Here is an 18,963-nt window from a genome sequence, read left to right as displayed (position 1 = left end):
CAGGAGGGATAGGGTAAATAAAAGGGGTGGAGGAGTATGTCTTTATACCAGAGTTAAAACCAGGTATTCAGGCAGGGTAAGAGACCCAGACGCAGCAAACTTTGTCTAGCTAAATCTAAATATAATGGTGGCCTGGGTCTCCCCCTGTTTGACAGATATTACACAATTGACTCATCTCATTTCTTGGCTCTCGCCACTGGGAATCAAGAGGTGGGTGGATATTGAAGATTTGTTGTCTCCAGATATAGGAGTTCGCTTTTTACCTTGGATTCCTAGGAGTGTCAAACCAGCCTCAGCCCTTGTTACGCCCTCCATCCATTTTACACTGGAGGTTTGGGACAAATTGAACAAAAAATATACACTGGCCCCATACCCTTCGCCTCTCACCCAGCTGTGGAGACACCCTAGTTTCCCACAGGGGTGCATCAATGCTTTTGCTTACCCTTGGAGGAAAGCATTATTAGACCGTTTTCTTCATTTGATGGGAGAGCATGCTCCACGCTCTTTCACAGACCTGAGCGAGAGACATGCACTTCCAAGCAACCTTTACTTTCACTATGTACAAATTAAAAGCTTTATTCAAGCCCAGACTCATTCATCTAGGTTGCGGTTGCCAACATCCTTCGAGAGACACTGTATTTATAGTCCGGGTCGCCGTGGCTATATATCGATCCTGTATAGTTCCCTCATGTCCTCCTCATCTCCTCCTAAGGAACCATTTGAGCAGGCTTGGGAACAGGATCTTGGGGTGACCCTAGACGAGGAGAGATGGTCGCTCATTCGTGAAAAAATCTCAAGGTCATCTACTAATACAGCTATCCATGAAAACTCATACAAGGTCTACACCAGATGGTATATGGTCCCTGAGAGGCTCCATTCTATCTTTTCCCAAACTTCAAATTTATGTTGGCGTGATTGTGGGGCAGTGGGCTCTTTTCTTCATGGCTGGTGGGATTGCCCTTTGGTGGCTAAATTCTGGGACGAAGTTATATCACTGGTCCGACAGGTTTACCTCAATTAACGTGCCTAGTAAGAATCCACTCCCGATGCTTCTATACCAACCTATCAAGGGCATTACTAAAACATCAGATAAGCTGATCCGACACATCTATAATGCAGCTAAGTTACAAATAGCCAGTGAATGGAAGAAGGCCTCACAACCTTCTAAAGAGGGAGTTATGAAAAGAACTTGGCACACGGCATCCATGGAATATATGACTAGTTTCCTCCATGACAAGGTCCCTACGTTCCACAAAATATAGGATCCTTGGTATAGCTTTAACAACAGTACTATGCCAGGCCTCTCATAAGCCTAAGTTGCTTCTCCCTCCTTTTCTTTCTTCAATCTCGGTAACTTTCTTTCTCCTATTCTCTTTGTGTTCCCTCTATCCACCTCTCCCCCTCTGTCCCTCCCCCTTCCTCCCTTCCCCTCGCACCTCCCCAAAAAATAAAAAATCATAGCAGTGTGTTCTATTCGCTAGATATGTACAATGGTACAAGATGCACCTTTGCTATTGGGAAAATTTTCTATCTCAATTGTTCACTTTGTAGATCTTTAACTCCCTCTCGGAAAGTACTTGGATGAGAAGAATATATCTATATTTTGTCTGTTATTTTTTTGCGTTTCTCATTTTTCTTATCTGATGTCCTAATATTTAGTAATCTTGGTACTTGGATAAGATGTATGACCTGTACTGCTGTGCTTTATACATATATCTGCTGTTATAAATAAAAAGTTAAAAAAAAAAACAACAAGTATTCAGGAAGGTATTTACGAGAATATTGGTGATAATATAGAGGCACTATGGGTAGCAATATCCAGCGGAGGAAAAAGTTCAGAGAAGTTGCTGATAGAATATGCTATAAACCGCCAGATATTAGTATGATTGAGGAAGCCCAAATTTTACAGCAAATTGAAAAGGCTACACAACTAGGTCAAATTTTAATTATGGGGGATTTTTTTAATTTTAAGTTTAATTATCCAGACATTGATTGGACTACTGAGACCTGCAGTACAGCTAGGGGAAATAGGTTTCTGAGCATGCTAAAAGACCATTACATGTTCCAATTAGTAGAGGAATCAACTAGGGACCGGACTATACTGGACCTAGTAATAACAAATAATGTAGACGTAATATCAAATATTCAAGTAAGGGATCACTTGGGAAATAATATGGTCTCATTTGAAATTAGTTTCCAGAAGCAACAGTATAAGGGATCAACTAGGACTTTAAACTTTAGAAAGGCAAATTTTAATACACTAAAGGAGTCTAGAATGTGCATAGACTGGGACAACGTTTTTGAAGGGAAAAATACGGAACAAAGGTGGGCTGTCTTTAAAATGTTGTTGAAAACATACACGTATAAGTTCATTCCTATGGGAAATAAATGTAAAATAATTAAGTTTAAACCAATGAGGCTAAATAAAAAGGTGAGGGAAGAAATCCAAAGGAAGAAGCGTGCATTTAAATTTTTTAAATCTGAAGGGTCAGAAGAGTCCTTCCGTAGGTACAAGGAATGTAATAAAACATGCAAAAAGTAAAGTTGATTGGCTTAATTAGAAAATGAAAAGCAAGTTGCACAAGAAAGTAAGACAAACCCCAAAAAGTTTTTTAAGTATATAAGGATTAAAAAAAAGATAATATAGAACCCCTAAGAGGTGAATTGATAAATGATACTAAGGAAAAAGCAGAGGTATTAAACACTTTCTTTTCTTCAGTATTTACTAGAGAGGAACAAATGGTGGGACTAATACATAAAAATGGAAATTAAACCATTAATTAATACTTGGTTGTCAGAGAAAGAAATACAAAGGCGACTGAAGAATATTAAGATAAATAAAGCTCCAGATCCAGATGGCATACACCCAAGGGTCCTTATGGAGCTAAACTCAGAAATAGCTAGACCGCTATTCTTAATTTTCAGAGATTCACTCTCATCAGGCTCAGTACCAAGGGATTGGCGAATAGCAGATGTGGTGACGTTGTTTAAAAAGGGGACGAGATCACAACCAGGGAATTATAGACCTGTAAGCCTGACATCAGGAGTGGGGAAACTACTGGAAGGTATATTAAGGGATAGTATTCAGGATTACTTGGTGCACAATAAGATTATTAGTGGGAATCAACATGGATTTGGGTAGTGTGAAACTAATCTAATTACTTTCTACGAGGAAGTTAGTGGAAACTTGGACCATGGCAGCACAGTAGATGTGGTCTACTTAGATTTTGCAAAGGCCTTTTATACAGTGCCACACAAGAGGTTGGTTTACAAAATAAGGGAACTGGGTCTAGGAAAAAACATTTGTACTTGGATGGAAAACTGGTTAGAGAATTGGGAACAGAGAGTTGTGATAAATGGAACATTTTCTAATTGGTGAAAAGTTTCAAGTGGGGTACCTCAAGGTTCTGAGCTGGGTCCACTCCTTTTTAATATATTTATTAATGACCTCGGTGATGGTTTAGAGAGAAAAGTTTCTATTTTTGCAGATGACACTAAACTCTGTAAAGTAATAAAATCAGAGCAAGATGTAGCTTCTCTACAGAGGGACTTAAATAAACTGGAGGATTTGGCGGCCAACTGGAATATGAGGTTTAACATAGATAAATGTAAAGCAATACATTTAGGGATCAAAAACAAGAAAGCAATCTACAAATTAAATGTAATTAATTTAGGAGAATCTATAATGGAAAAGGATTTGTGAGTGCTCGTAGATAGTAGACTTAGCAATAGTGCTCAATGTCAAGCAGCAGCTGCAAGGGCAAATAAAGAATTGGCGTGCATAAAAAGGGGCATAGATGCAAGGGAAGACAGTGTAATTTTGCCACTGTATAAATCGTTGGTAAGACCTCATCTTGAATATGCAGTACAGTTCTGGGCATCACTCTATAAAAAAGATAATTTGGAACTAGAAAGGGTTCAGAGAAGGGAGACAAGATTGCTAAAGGGTATGGAGTCATTAAGTTATGAGGAAAGGTTAGCCAGTTTAGACATATTTACTTTAGAAAAGAGGCGTCTAAGAGGAGATATGATTACTATGTACAAATACAATAAGGGTCAATACAGAGAACTTTCATGGGAACTTTTTACCCCAAGGACTATACACAGGACACACGGTCACCCGCTAAGGTTAGAGGAGAGGAAATTTCACAAGCAGCAAAGGAAGGGGTTCTTTACAGTAAGGGCAGTCAAGATTTGCAATTCATTGCCAGGGAAGGTTGTGATGGCAGATTCAATAGATATGTTTAAGAAAGGGCTAGACAAATTTTTAGCGGAAAAGTGTATACAGGGATACGACCGTTAATTAAAATGAAGGTTAGTAGTGGATATAGGGTAAAAATAGGACTCCAGTATCGGGTCTGGTGGGGATTTTCACAATTGAAACAGATTGGAGGTTGCTTACGCTGGATCAATTTCAAATATAAGTGCAGGATCGCAGGAGATCCAAAATAGGTTGAACTTGATGGACTGGTGTCTTTTTTCAACCGCATCAACTATGTTACTATTTGCAATAATGGACAAATATAACTATATGCATATAGTATATAAATAAGTACAATCTGCAGAATTCCAGAAATAAATAATTTGATTTGAGACCTATTGAGTTATTTGTATTATACAGTTAAAAAAGAGATATCCCAAAATATATACTAAAGCTAAAAGTATGTGTCAAATAGGGGTTTGCGCAGCCTAATAATATGAAATATCTAACTTTAATGCTCAGTGATGGGTTGGGCTTACAATGTTTGGTGTACATAAACTCACATTCTCTGAAATCCTTTAGCCTCAGTTGGGCAGAGAGTAAAATCTCAGTGATGTAATTGATCCGATCTATGATGACACCTTGCTGTCCTGCCACACAATCCAGCAATTGAGCTAAATAGCTCCCTGTCTGGTGGGGAGATGAATAAGGCTGGGGCCAATAGCAGTCCTGATGTACATATGCCACTTCAGCGTATAACAACCAGACCAACAGCTGCAATGTTTAGCATGATTATATGCACTAGTGTGGGTGAACCATTTGTAGTCCTCCAATCTCTAGCAAACCAAGAGGCTATGATATTTAGTGATATAACGTAAAACAGCAAAACCCATGCAGAGGTTTGCAAAACACGGGGCAAATCTAATGCCCATCGCTGTACCGTGAACCTGTAAATAATATTGTGAATCCAAAAGAAAATAATTGTGTGACAAAATTAAATTAATTTAATCTTAAAGTCTACAAATATCTAATTTGATTCTCAAATTGGAAACAAAGACTACTGTGTGTGAGTACAAGAAACTGAAAGGTAACCAGCATTAAAGTGTGGTGATGGATCGGAGGCGTGCTGCAGCCAACAGGAAGCCTAACCCCTGTCACAGTCTGCCAGGTCCCACTGTCAATTTCTTCCCTGGGAAGCGAATACTTGTTTCTTGGTACCAGCAGTGGATTAGTTCTCATACAAAGTAGAGACATAAAAGTGACTATACTATCCTCTTTACTTGCTTGTGCGTCCACTATCATTTGGAGGCAGCAAATCTAAATTACATAGATGGAGGCGTGCACCTACAAGTGCACTGTATCAATATCAGTGATTCCATATTGGGTCCTTATTATTTGCAATTCTGTTGGACTTTTTAATCTTAATCTAAACATTCAAGTCGTTCCACCTTGAACAAACCCAATTGCATCTGATCTTGGAAGCAATGCAGAGGGTTGGGCCTAGTACTGCCAATAATATATATATATATATATATATATATATATATATATAGATGTATATATATATATATATATATATATATATATATATATATTATACTTGTTTTTTTTTTTTTTTAAGGCATAAATTGTTATATTAACTATGTTTTTAATAAAGTGATGTATATGATATTATTTGGATCTGTTGTGGTCTGACCATCTGGCATGTGGGGAGGTCTGAGTGGCAACTATAGAGGACTACCAGCAAAAACAAAAGGCAATGTTGGAACAGCTAAATAGCTCCACTGTACTCTGTGACCCGCACCTATCTCGCCATCTCATCCTACATCCTGCCTTCTCTACCCTATTGCTGCCCAAATTCTCTGCTCCCTCTATTCTCACTGCATGCCCATCTCTAGCTCACCTCTTCAACTTGTCTCTCTCCATTGGCACATTTCCATCCTCCTTCAAACCCAAGCTCATCTGCCCATTCCTAAAGAAACCATCTACCAAACCAGCCTCTCTCTCTCCGAATACTGCCCTATTTCTCTCCTCTCCTTTGCCTCCTAATTATCTCTAATCCCCTTTGCCTCCAAACTACTTCAGTGACTTGTATACAACTACCTATCTCACTCTCCTCTCACTGACTTCTCAACTCTCTACAATCGGGTTTCTTCCACCAACATTCCACTGAGACTGAGTCTAAAGGTCACTTCTCCTCCTGGACCTTTTTTCTGATTTCAAGACTGTTAATCACCCTCTTCTTCTGCACACCCTTCACTCCATTGTGACACAGTTCTTTCTTGGTTCATGTCTTACTTATTGAACCGCTCTTTTAGTGTCTCTACCTCTGGTACATCCTTTCCTCTAATTCCATTATATTTTGAGGTCCCTTAGGGCTTTGTTCTTGGTCTTCTAATTTCGTACTGTACACCTCTACTCTTGGGGAACTAGTTAGCTAATTTAACCTCCAACACCACCTCTATGCTGACAACACACAAATTTACCTCTCCTGCACTGACTTGTCCCCTTCTGTACTAACTTGTGTAACTCACTGGAGACTCAGAAACCCCCCCCCCCCCGCGCTAACCAAGTGGCCACCATAGCAGCTCTGTCCTATACAACAGCCGCGGCGCTGTCAAAGAAGCGTCCACGGCGGTGCTGAATTGTACACAGCACCGCCGTGGACGCTTCTTTGACAGCGCCGCGGCTGCTGTATAGGACAGCACTGCTGAAACAGCACTGCTGAAACGGGCGCATGCGCAGCAGCTCTCTCCCGTGGGTTTTTTTTTTTGGGTCCCCCCCCTGACAATCCTGCGTGCTAATTGTCTCTCTGCTATCTCCACATGGATGTCCCAACACTTCCTAAAACTCAACAAGTTCAAAACAGACCTTAGAATCTTCCCTCCTCCCAGAGTCACCACCTCGCCTTCAAAACTATAAAAAATTGTTGTGATGTCACATGATGGCTTTTGCTTCTATTGGACCTGGTTTTTCCATTTTGGAACAAAGTAATAATTTTACCCTTGATGATAATATACCGTATATGTATGGCCTTTACATAATTATTGCAATAATGCATATATGCACTAAACTACTAAACGAAAAAGAAATTCCATTATGTGCATAAAAAAACTGAAATTTGCAACAAGCTAGATGCAGCAAACCGACTAATCTTCCTTGACCTCTACCCTTCTCTACCATATCATGTCTCTCTTTACTATCTCCACATGGATGTCCCAACACTACCTAAAGCTCAACATGTCCAAAATTCAGCTTTTTGACTTCGCAGAGTCACCTTCCCTAATATCCCTCATCATCTATCATCATTTATTTATTTAGTGCTAGCAAATTCCATAGCACTTTACAATTGGGAACAAACACAGTAATAAAACAATACTGTGTACACACAGACAGAGAGGTAAGAAGGCCCAGGTCATTACCTTACAATCTATAGGACAGTGAGAGTTTGATACATGAGGTTAAGTACTACATACTGCATATTGGGCCAGCCAGAATGTAAAGGTAAAAACCGCTTAGTGAGCAATATGATCCAGTCACATAGCAATGTTACTCAAGTGGTCAGAGGGTTGTAGTAGTATGAATTGTGTAAAGAGTGGTAATAGGGTAATCTAGGGGAGGGTGGTTGAGAAATATCATAAGCTTACCTAAAAAGGTGGGTTTTCAGAAAATGCTTGAAGGTTTGAAGATAAGAGGAAAGTCTTACTGTGCGAGGGAGGGAATTCCACAAAGTGGGTGCAGCCCAAAAAAAAGTCCTGTAACCGGGAATGGGAGGATGTAATAAGAGTGGATGAGAGATGCAGATTTTGTGCATAATGAAGGTGTTGAGTTGGGAGATATTTTGAGGAAAGTAAAGAGATGTTTGTAGGTGCAATTATAACACAATTTCCTCAGACTCCAAGACAGCTGCCATGGTGTCACAATAGACTCTGCTCTCTGCTTTATTCCTTATTCCAGTTCTTCTCCCAATCCTGTCACCTCGAGAATACTACCTTTGGTTACCCAAGATGCTATCAAAACTCTTATCCACTCTCTCATCATCTCGCCTTGAATACTTTAAGCAACTTCTATCTGGCATTACCCTTACCCATATATACCCGCTTCAAACCATCTTAAATACTGCAGATCTTCCTCTCTCACCACTCCACATCTGCCACACCACTTTTCTGCAAATTTCTGCACTTGCTTTCCTTGCCCTCCAGAATACAATTCAAATTACTCACACTTACCTACAAAGCCCTCAGCAACACTATTCCTGCTAACATCTAAACTCTCATTTCAAAATACTCTCCCTCTCACCCACATAGATCTACCTCTGATCTGCGCCTCGCCTCAGGCAACCAAATCTCACTTCCACCTACAAGACTTCTAACGTGGCGCTACCCACTCCCTACCACACCCAATCCAACTATCCAACCCATGAGACTATCCAACAGCCTTCAAATCTTTAATCGCTCTCTGAAAACCCATCTCTTTATTAGAGCTTACGCTACTCCCAACTATACTACCCACAGTAATTACATATTCACAACTGTCCAAATCTCTATTTTGAACCACACTCATTGGATTTTTCTTCGCAACCCTATGGGGTGCAAAGGAAAATCAGCCTTTTTGTGGTGCAGGGGATTACCTTTGTGCCCCTTTACAGTGGGTTACCGCCATCCCAGGACCTAATTGAATATGCCCCTTAAATCTTTTTTTCAACAATCCCACCCCAAACCCTTCAACTAATATCAGTGCCAAAGATCTTCCTAACTACTTCAAGTACAAGATTGATAAGATGTCACTTGAAATGGTATCTTCTTCCTCGACAACATCCAGCTCAATTAATTCCAGCACACTATGGCACCCTCTCTTCATTTGCTCCAGCAATTGAAGATGAAGTATCTACTCTCTTATCTTCTTACTCTACAACCTATCCTCTTGAACTTATGCCCTTGTAAATCCCTGCAAAATATGTACTCTCTCTCTCTACTGGTATCTTTCCATCATACTTAAAGCACGCAGTGATTACACCTATTCTGTAGAAACAAAATTCGGACACAAGCTCTCTCTCAAATTACCATCCCATCTGTCAGCTCCCATGCCCCTCCAAGCTTCTCAAGAGAATTGTCTACACTCGCCTCAAAAGCTTTCTTTCCTCGCACAACCTACTGGACCCTTTTCAGCCAGGCTTTCGTATTCCAACACTCCACAGAGTCAGCGCAAATGTTGTCAATGATTTGATCACTCTTCTCATAAAAACACTACAATCTCTTGTCTTCAGGACACTGTCCTATCCTGGTTCTCATTCTCTAACTGCTCACAATTACTAACACTTGTACTTGCGGTTCTGAGCATGGCAGCGCCATTTTGGACCCTGTCTGTTCCATGTATTTGTGGTCTGCTGAAGTGGAGTGTCCTCTAAGGCTCTCCTCTCTACTACAGTGCAAAAGCTTGTTAACCACCATGGGCCTGATTCATTAAGGGACGCATACGGAGCGCAATGTGCGTTTTTTTTAAAATGCACATACATCAGGAAGCAGGGCCGGATTTACCGCTAGGCAACCTAGGCACCTGCCTAGGGCCTAGCGGCTCCCGGGGGCCCAGCTGGGGGGAAACAAGTGAGTCGGGTCTTTCATTTTGAGAACTGTTTCTTGTCACTGGGGGCGGGGTTGTGAAAGAGCCAGCGGCTGTATTCTTCTGTGATGTCCGGCTTGTGGGACTGCCTGTGCTGACAGCTGCTGTTCCTGTCTCAGCTGGCGCGCTGAGTAGTAGGTGAGCACACAGGGGGTTCCTACACTATGCATATATGTAAATGTAACAAAAATAATATGTATTGAGGGTACTATGTGTGGCGTGATATTAACTGGGGGTACTATGTGGGGCATGATATGATCTGGGGGTACTATGTGGGGCATGATATGATCTGGGGGTACTAGGTACTATGTGGGGCATGATATGAACTGGGGGTACTATGTGGGGCATGATATGATCTGGAGGTACTATGTGGGGCATGATATGATCTGGGGCTACTATGTGGGGCATGATATGATCTGGGGGTACTATGTGTGGCTTAATATGATCTGGGGGTACTATGTGGGGCATGATATGATCTGGGGGTACTATGTGTGGCTTAATATGATCTGGGGGTACTATGTGGGGCATGATATGATCTGGGGGTACTATGTGTATGATAATATGATCTGGGGGTACTGTGTTTATGATAATATGATCTGGGGGTACTATGTGTAGCATAATATGATCTGGGGGTACTATGTGGGGCATGATATGATCTGGGGGTACTATGTGTGGCTTGATAAGATCTGGGGGTACTATGTGTGGCTTAATATGATCTGGGGGTACTATGTGTATGATAATATGATCTGGGGGTACTATGTAAATGATAATATGATCTGGGGGTACTATGTGTATGATAATATGATCTGGGGGTACTATGTGTAGCATAATATGATCTGGGGGTACTATGTGGGGCATGATATGATCTGGGGGTACTATATGTGGCTTGCTATGATCTGGGGGTACTATGTATGGCTTAATATGATCTGGGGGTACTATGTGTATGATAATATGATCTGGGGGTACTATGTTTATGATAATATGATCTGGGGGTACTATGTATATGATAATATGATCTGGGGGTACTATGTGTAGCATAATATGATCTGGGGGTACTATGTGTGGCTTAATATGGAGTCAATGTAATATACCCCGCACTATACATTGGGAAGGGAGGGGGGCCCAGACTCTTTCGTTTGTACTGGGCCCCACAATTTCTGATGGCAGCCCTGCTTGTGTGTGAGGGGCCACTGTGTGTGTGAAGGGGGGGGGGGTCCAAACAGATATCTTGCCTAGGGCCCCATGAGGTGTAAATCCGGCTCTGTCAGGAAGACGTATGCCCAAATTCAACAAGGAGCAAATCTGAAGACAAGTGTAGTTATGAATACGGGTGTAGTTCTCCTCTGCTCTACTAGACAAGACACTGCAGGATCCAATACATATGTGTAATATAAATTCACAAAAGAACGCACAGGAAATAAGAAACTATTCAATTAAAGTCATCTGTTAATAATATAGGCATTACTGATAAAACATTAAAAAATTTTTTTATTTCATTTCATGTCATAGCATGCATACACAGCCGTCATCATTGGTAATCTGAACTTAGACAAAACCTGTAGCTGGAGCAAAAGAAACGGCTTAAAAACAAGTACCTGAGAGATGCCCAGAGCTTGAATCGGACGCTGCTGTGTGCTTTCATTTGCCACACCCTGACTGTACATTGATGCCCCTTCCTCGCCCTGTTCTCTCCTTGAAATTGTAGGCTGTAGTAAGAGTCCTTTGCGCTCAAGGATATATTGAACGTGGCTGTGTTGTGTGGCGTATGGTCCGGCTCTGGACATGCGTGGTGTAATTGCATGAATCAGAGCCTTAACTAGGCAGGTGTGGGCAGTGCCATTGCCCAGGGCACAAGCCCAAGGGGGCGCTGCGGCTGCCCGCTACCTGCCTTTTTTACTTACAGCTAACAGACCTCAGAATCAGACTGCCGGCCGCCCGGAGCATCCAAAATGGCGGACGGCACCAGACTCCTCTCCCCTTCTGAATCCTGCCCTCTGCCCCTCAGCGTCTGATGTCATGACGTTGCTAGGCAGCAGAGGAGCAGAGAAGCAGAGAAGAGCCAGGCAGTTACAGCTGGACAGGAAGGAAGATAAAGGTAGGTCTTCAAGCAAAAGCTTCAAAGGGGGGGGGGAAGGGGGATGTGTGCTGCTATTATGGAGCAGAGGGGAGAGATGTGTGCTGCTTTTATGGAGGGGGGATGTGTGCTGCATGCTGTTATTATGGAGGGGGATGTGTGCTGCATGCTGTTATTATGGAGGGGGATGTGTGCTGCATGCTGCTATTATGGAGGGGGGGATGTGTTCTGCATGCTGCTATTATGGAGGGGGGGATGTGTTCTGCATACTGCTATTAAGGAGGGGGAATGTATGCTGCATGCTGCTATGCTTTGAGGGAAGGGGGGTGTGTGTTAATATAATGTGTGATGTGGGTAGGGAGGTTGGGTGTCTTAGTGCATGGGTGGGAGGTAGGCTAATAATTTAATGGTGACGTTTAGGTGGGGGCTAATTATTTAATGGGTACTATTTTATTTGTGGGGAGCTGGTGGGTCAATTTAATTTATTGATGGGGCTTTTTAATTTAATAGTGGGGTCTATTATTTTAAGATGAGGTGACGGGGATGGTTGTGGGAAATGGTTATATTTATTAAACGGAAATGCTATTTAATGTATTGCTGGGGCTGTTTGGGAGGAGGAAAATAGGTTTATTTATTAAATAGGAATACTATTATTTTAATGTCGGGGCTAATTATTAGTTTTCTAAATTTCATGCACCAATTTTTTTGTTCAAAATAGGGCCCCCAACATTCCAGGATTCAGATACTTCCTATGCACTGAAGCTATGCTGTTCTGTCCTTGGACATCTTATGGTAAGTCATTTTTCAGAAACTACTGTTACACACACTGCGCACGTACACACAGATAGTTGACCACGCCCACTCGACGATTGTCACTCCCACTTAGATGAGGGGCGCCAGTGCCTTGTCTTGCCCAGGGCACTAAAATGTCTAGTTATGGCACTGGTGTGGATTATACACACAAAATCACTGTTTACGTCCTTAATGAATCAGGCCCCGTATCTCAAAGGCGGTAAATTTTGAAAGGTGGTGTCACTGGCGTTTAATACAATGCCAGTGCATAATCAGCCTTAGGCTCATGTATTTATACCCAATAAAAAGTACCTGCGCTTTATTATACTGAAATGCAATGCAATGCAGCCACACAGTATTACATTACTATTGCTAGCCTGACTATTATGTTTTTTTCTGTTCTAAAACGTCCTGAGTACATCAATTACTGAGACTAGTCCAGTGTAGGTACCACCTGGCAATCTGCTGTCAACAATAGGAGCAGCCAACTGTTTATCATTGTTATTAAATCCTGCACTAGCATCCTAGCTATTGTGCGATGGACATGCTTGGCAAGTCGCCTGTATGAAGAGAGAGGAAGAAGGGAAAGTGATCTAAAGACTTTCATTGTGCGACATATGCGACTGAGCTATTATTTCATTATGTCTTTGCCACCTCAATTGTTTAACTATAACATGATGTCCAACCCGCAAATGACAAGCTAAGCCCACAGGCACTGTAGTTCAATAACATCTGAGTTCAAAGATTGCATACCCACGCTGTACATACAAAATCTCCACCCACTTGTCAATCTCCTCCCACCCCTCTGCTGGGAATAATACTGTTATGCGCTGTGGCAGCACACCAGTAGGAAGCAAGGCGTGGTTATATATATTATAAAAGCCCTTAAATAAATGGAATAAATAGCCATGGTAGTCAATGTCCTCTAATCATTGCCTGAATACATGGTTGAGACGTAAACAAGGAGTGACCTATATGTGACTTAAGGAAATAACATTTCTAAAGCACCCACCTGAAGCCTCCCTTCACCTTCCGTGCCAGGCTGTTGCCGAGTCTCCCAGCTGCTGATGTATACAGAGGATGCCTCAGTCTTTGTACATGAGAAGTTCTATTGGCCAGGAGCAGGAATGGAGCTGATCTTATGGCTGCTATATAATGTGTCCGACTGTTTACATGTAAATCCCACGGAAGTCTAGCCAGGGATCACAGCACCAAATCAACAATATACAACACAGCATCTGCCTGCCCGTAAAATCCCACCTCCTGCTCCCTTCAGCTCTTCCTTCCTTCTTTCCACCTCCTCCTCCTCCTCCCTAGTGCACAGCAGACACAGACTGACTGCAGCTCACACCCCACAGGCACGACTCTCCTCCCAGGAATTACACGCAGTAAGCGCTCCTAGGTGGCAAGGAGCAGATGCCAAGGATCTGTTTCTTTGTGCAGTGCAGTGAGATACAGAAACAGCAAGAGTAGCTATGGGAGGGTACATGTGTACTCCTCCCCTCACACCACTCTAAGCACTCTTACACTGGTGGTCTTCTATCTCAGCATTATCTTCGTTTATAACATCTTACATTATATTTATAGTAATTGTGGAGAAATGATGAGCAGAGGTAGGAGGGAGGAAATACATGTAAATAGAAAGTATACCCTAGATGTAAGGGCTAAATTCCACTATATTTGGTTATACATTTTCAGTACAGCAATAGGCATATATTATGTGGCTGTTTTATGTATGCTATGTATTCCCCACTGTCCAGGGCTACAGAGCACTGTGGCGCCTCACAAATCAACATCATTAATAATATCCACAACCACAGGTTATTGATGTCATTGTATGACTCAGAAATGATTATGTGTGTAGCAGGGGTAGATTAAATTTTTGTTTTATGAGGGGCGATTTAGTAGAGCCCTGCTCACTCCGTTTCTGCGATTGGTGGGCCTTGCCTCCTCTTTCAGTCCTAACAATGGCTGCACACTGTGGACATGTGCCTGGCGGTTGAGAAGCAGGCATGGAATGTTGCCCAGCCACTCTTTAAAACAGCCAAAGCAGCTGGGCAGGATTCTCCGCCTGCCTCTCAGCCACCGGGCACATGTACACAGTGTGCAGCCACAGGTAGCCTGAACCTGCTAGATTGTCCCCCTCTGGATCCGCCACTGGTGTGAAGTGAGCTTTAAATTGTGATCTGGTTGTTTGCTATGAGACCAGAACAGCATGATCTGTGAAATTTGGCGCTCCATATGTGTTGGCAAAATTCTCTTTGATCCAATTGTGTGGTGAAGGGACATAACAACCCAATTCCAATATATATGATTTATTAGTGTAACATAATCATATGGCATACAGTTGAAACAATTGATTGATTAATAAAGTCAAAAGCGTTTACTTTATTTGAATTTGTCTCTAAGAATATGTCTCATTATAAGGCTCACTGTATTGATACTAGTCTTTTTTGTTTGCTTTGAAACTGTTTTCACATTTTGGTCAAGTCATGTGTGTTTATTTTTTATAATTGCACTTGCTAAGATGTTTATTTTTTGTGCTACACTTAAACTAACAGTATCAGTTTCTGTTCACGTGATAATTGATAGGGATTGGTGGAAAAGGACACAACTGTTGGTAAATGAGTCTTGACACAACATGCATTTAAACAACTTTGTCCAGGGCATTCTACACCCAGTTAGATGCACAATATAGAGAGACACTTAATTACCCATATACATGTACCAATTTTAAAGTGGTATGTGCATAGCCAAGAATCTTTATCCAGTTACATGTAACCAAGTTAGGTATTGCTAAATGATTCTTCAAAATTATGTTTTTAATAAAAAGTGAATATGGTCATATGCATATTGGAATAATATATATTAATTTAATGACCATATATAGGTAAATACAGGCAAATACAGGAACAATGTGCCTTTCCCATAATACTGCTGGTGGTTACTGTAATGCAATTATTGCAATCGCAGAAATAAGCCACAAGAAATACTCATTAGGCATCCCAACATAATTATACTAATTACTTTTACTGTACGCAAGGTATCAATGAGCTGTGGGACCCGATGCAGGAAGGTTTTGCCACAGCTGGTCTCAGGAAAAGTGACTGTTTGCCCCTAACATAAGGCAGATACACCCCATTTTCGAAAGAGGTGTGGCCATGTACCATTTCAGAGATTTTAAATGTTGGAAGTTGTCATTGGGTCATGAGGAGGGAGCAAACCAGGTGCCTGCACAAGGCGCTGTCAGTGTCGGACTGGGGCATGAAGGGCCCACCGGGGGACTGCAACACTAGGGGCCCACCAGAGGGGGTGTGGCCAACCATCAAAGAGGCAGGAGCAGACACTAGAGGGGGAGTGGTCAGCCCACAAAGGACAGCTAGCACCATAGTGAAGTATATAAAGAATGCAGTGTGTATAAAGAGTGGAAGGGGTAGTTTCACCTTGCGCTTAAGTATATTGATGAGTAGTATCTAGTTAGAATCAGAGATTGGGGATGTTTCGTGGATGGTATATTGACACGGGGTGGTGCATAAAGTGTGCGCTAGTAATTGTATTAGGAACTAGTGGTTGATGGTAAATGGTGTAATGTTACACAGTCGGCTGATATTGAGAAACAGAGGGTAGTGGTGTGAGAGACCGTGCCTGTGGGTAGGGGGCAAATGAGTGATTGTGCAGAAACATGTAGAAATTTGCAGAGATATGCAGAAATGAGCAGATACAAGCAGAAATAATGTCTCTGAAGTCTTCAACTCTTCTTTAAGAGCTTGAATTGTGCAGGCAAGACAGTCTTCAGAGTAGTGTTGTGTAGATAAATCATACAGATGTGACAATCGTATGGATTTGGTAATGTTATGAGGGTAACAAGCATATGCAATTACCTTCAAGCGGTAGTGAGTGCACTCCAACCTACTGTTATGGTTGGTGCTCCGGATCTTGTGCGTGGTCTTGTTGTAGTCAGCGGTCAGCGGACGTGAACTCTGACACTTCCTCCCCCTTGGAACGCAAGCCTGCGTGTCAAAAGCCGAACTTCCGGTTTTTGCAAGAGGCACAGCCGTGTACTTGTGCTGCTGTGTAACAGTAAAAAGTATAATGCTGTCGCGTTTGGGCTCTCTGCAGCTGGCTTGGCACTCGGAACAACGGATTCGGTGGGGGCATGGCTTACCAGCGTCGGGGCCTACCGGTGGATAGACCGGCTTCCCGGCAGGCCAGTCCGACGCTGGGCGCTGTTCACAAGGAAAGAGGTGGCAAGGGGCTATTTTTCTTTCTTAATGAATAGATACCCTACTTGCATATCTATACTACACTGTCTGCAGTAATGCATTGTAATGTACTGTAAGCAGTGAGATCTGTTGCAGTGATGCATGCAGGTGGTGATACGAGTTAGGGCGCCATATTTGTATAATAGATAATTATGAGTACTGAATCTGAATTACTCCTCACTTCTTTACTGAAGCTAAGTCAGGGGGGCACAGAAGAAAGAGGGGAGGGGGAGTGAAGGAAAAGAAACTTGAAGAAGAAAATAAGCAGACGTGAGATGGGTTAAGGGGCAGTGGGGAGCAGATTGGAATGTAACATGGGTAACACCAGGCTTGAGAGAAACATTGGACAGATAAGGCAAGGAGTGGAAGTCAATAGACATGAGGTTAAGGACAAACAATAGAAAGAGAGAGACAAGATACGAGGAATAAGCAACAAAGTAAGGTGGAGGCAGACAAGATATAGGGGCAAGTAAAGACATGAGATGGACATATAACAAACAAGGGGTTGCATATATGTCTCTCCTTGCCTGTTTTTTTGCATCCCACATGTCTCCCTGCCGCATTCTATGATAGGAGCTTATACATACTTGTCTACTATCCCAGATTGTACAGAAGACTCCTGAATTTCAGGTAGGCCTCCCAAATCACTCTATTTTGGCCCCGCTCTCATAACACATTGATGCGATTGTGGCATTGTGCCATGGGGGGCAGGCTAGGATTACATGATTTGAGGCCTCACACCTCCAACCCCCCTTCCCCCGCACGTATCGGCTTATATGTTATATATGTTTGATAACTGCACCAAGTTGATCAATAAAGTTGTCTATAACATATCCCCAATATTACTTTTTGTACAGTTATTTCAGATTTAGTCTAATTTCATCACTGGAGGGTGCACCCTTATACTGATTTAGGTTCAATTGAGAAAAACAAGGGAAAAGAGACTATATGTAGAGGTACTCCGGGGTATGAAAATTAATTATTAAAATAACATTTTAATAATGCATGCAGGCCTGACAGAAAATATGTGTGTCACACAAAATGGTATCTGGGTAGAGGGCTGGTGGCAGTAATTCCATTTTATAGGATTTTTCACTCTCTGGGCCTGAGTCATTAAGGCAAAAAAGGAGTAAATGTTCTCTGGGACAAACCATGTTACAATGAAAGGGATGCAAATTAGTTTATTATTTTGCACATAAGTTAAATACTGTCTGTTTTCTCATCTAGCACACAAGTACTTGATAGCTTTATTATTACACTGAAATTTAAACTTGATCTAGGACATGTCCTACCCCAACTATGAATCTGTCCCCACATTTTAAATTTACCTCCCCTCCAATGTAACATGGTTTTGTCCAGGTGCAAATATTACTCCTTTTTTTATGTTTGCTCTCCTTAATGACTCAGGCCCTCTATCTCTAACTCTTTATAACCAAGCATTCAAGAAAAAGTCTAGAAAAGGGCCAGGCTCTGCCTAGGTGTGAATCCAGGGCCTTTGTTTCTGTGGTCTGTTGCTTAGACACCAGATTATATAGACTGATCCTGTGATTTGCTCTTCTTTCTACCCATTGTCTTCTCCTGCTCAGAGCCGTAACGACGGCGGTGCGGGTGGTGCGGCCGACCAGGGCGCAAAGCCTGGTAGGGGCGCAACAACCGTCCGCCTGTTACATCCCAGATGGAGTGGCGCCGCAGGACTACTTCGAAGACAGCAGCGGAAGGAGCAGGGTGCTGGCTTCCTGCTCCTGCAGCGTCCTGACGTACAAATAATGACGTTAGGACGCTGTCAGAACACAGGCGACGAGGAGCCGGCACTGACGGAAGAAGATGACCGAAGAAGTACGGTAAGTACTGCTGTGCTGGTGAGAAGAGGGGGCAGGAGAGGAGAGGAGAGAAGCGGAGCAGAGCGGAGAGAGAGGTCTGTGAGAAAGGGGTCTGTGTGAAAGGGGTCTGGAAAAAGGGGTCTGTGAGAGAGGGGTCTGTGAGAGAGGGGTCTGTAGAAAGGGGTCTGTAGAGAG

General features: G+C 42.4%; 1 protein-coding gene across 2 annotated transcripts in view; it reads right to left on the bottom strand.

Annotated features, from left to right (window-relative positions):
• Nucleotides 1-14,046, bottom strand: part of NCOA7 (nuclear receptor coactivator 7) — a 198,426-nt gene extending 184,380 nt beyond the window's left edge. For both annotated transcript variants that reach the window (XM_075203019.1, XM_075203018.1), the window contains exon 1: nucleotides 13,699-14,046. The gene's annotated coding sequence lies outside the window, so the exon portion shown is untranslated. The remainder of the gene's footprint in view (nucleotides 1-13,698) is intronic.
• Between the last annotated feature and the right edge of the window lie 4,917 nt (nucleotides 14,047-18,963).

This window comes from Mixophyes fleayi, chromosome 3 (assembly GCF_038048845.1).
Source record: "Mixophyes fleayi isolate aMixFle1 chromosome 3, aMixFle1.hap1, whole genome shotgun sequence".
NCBI lineage: Eukaryota > Metazoa > Chordata > Amphibia > Anura > Limnodynastidae > Mixophyes > Mixophyes fleayi.
Note: the sequence above shows the minus strand (reverse complement) of the source record. Positions and strands in the feature narration are given on the sequence as shown.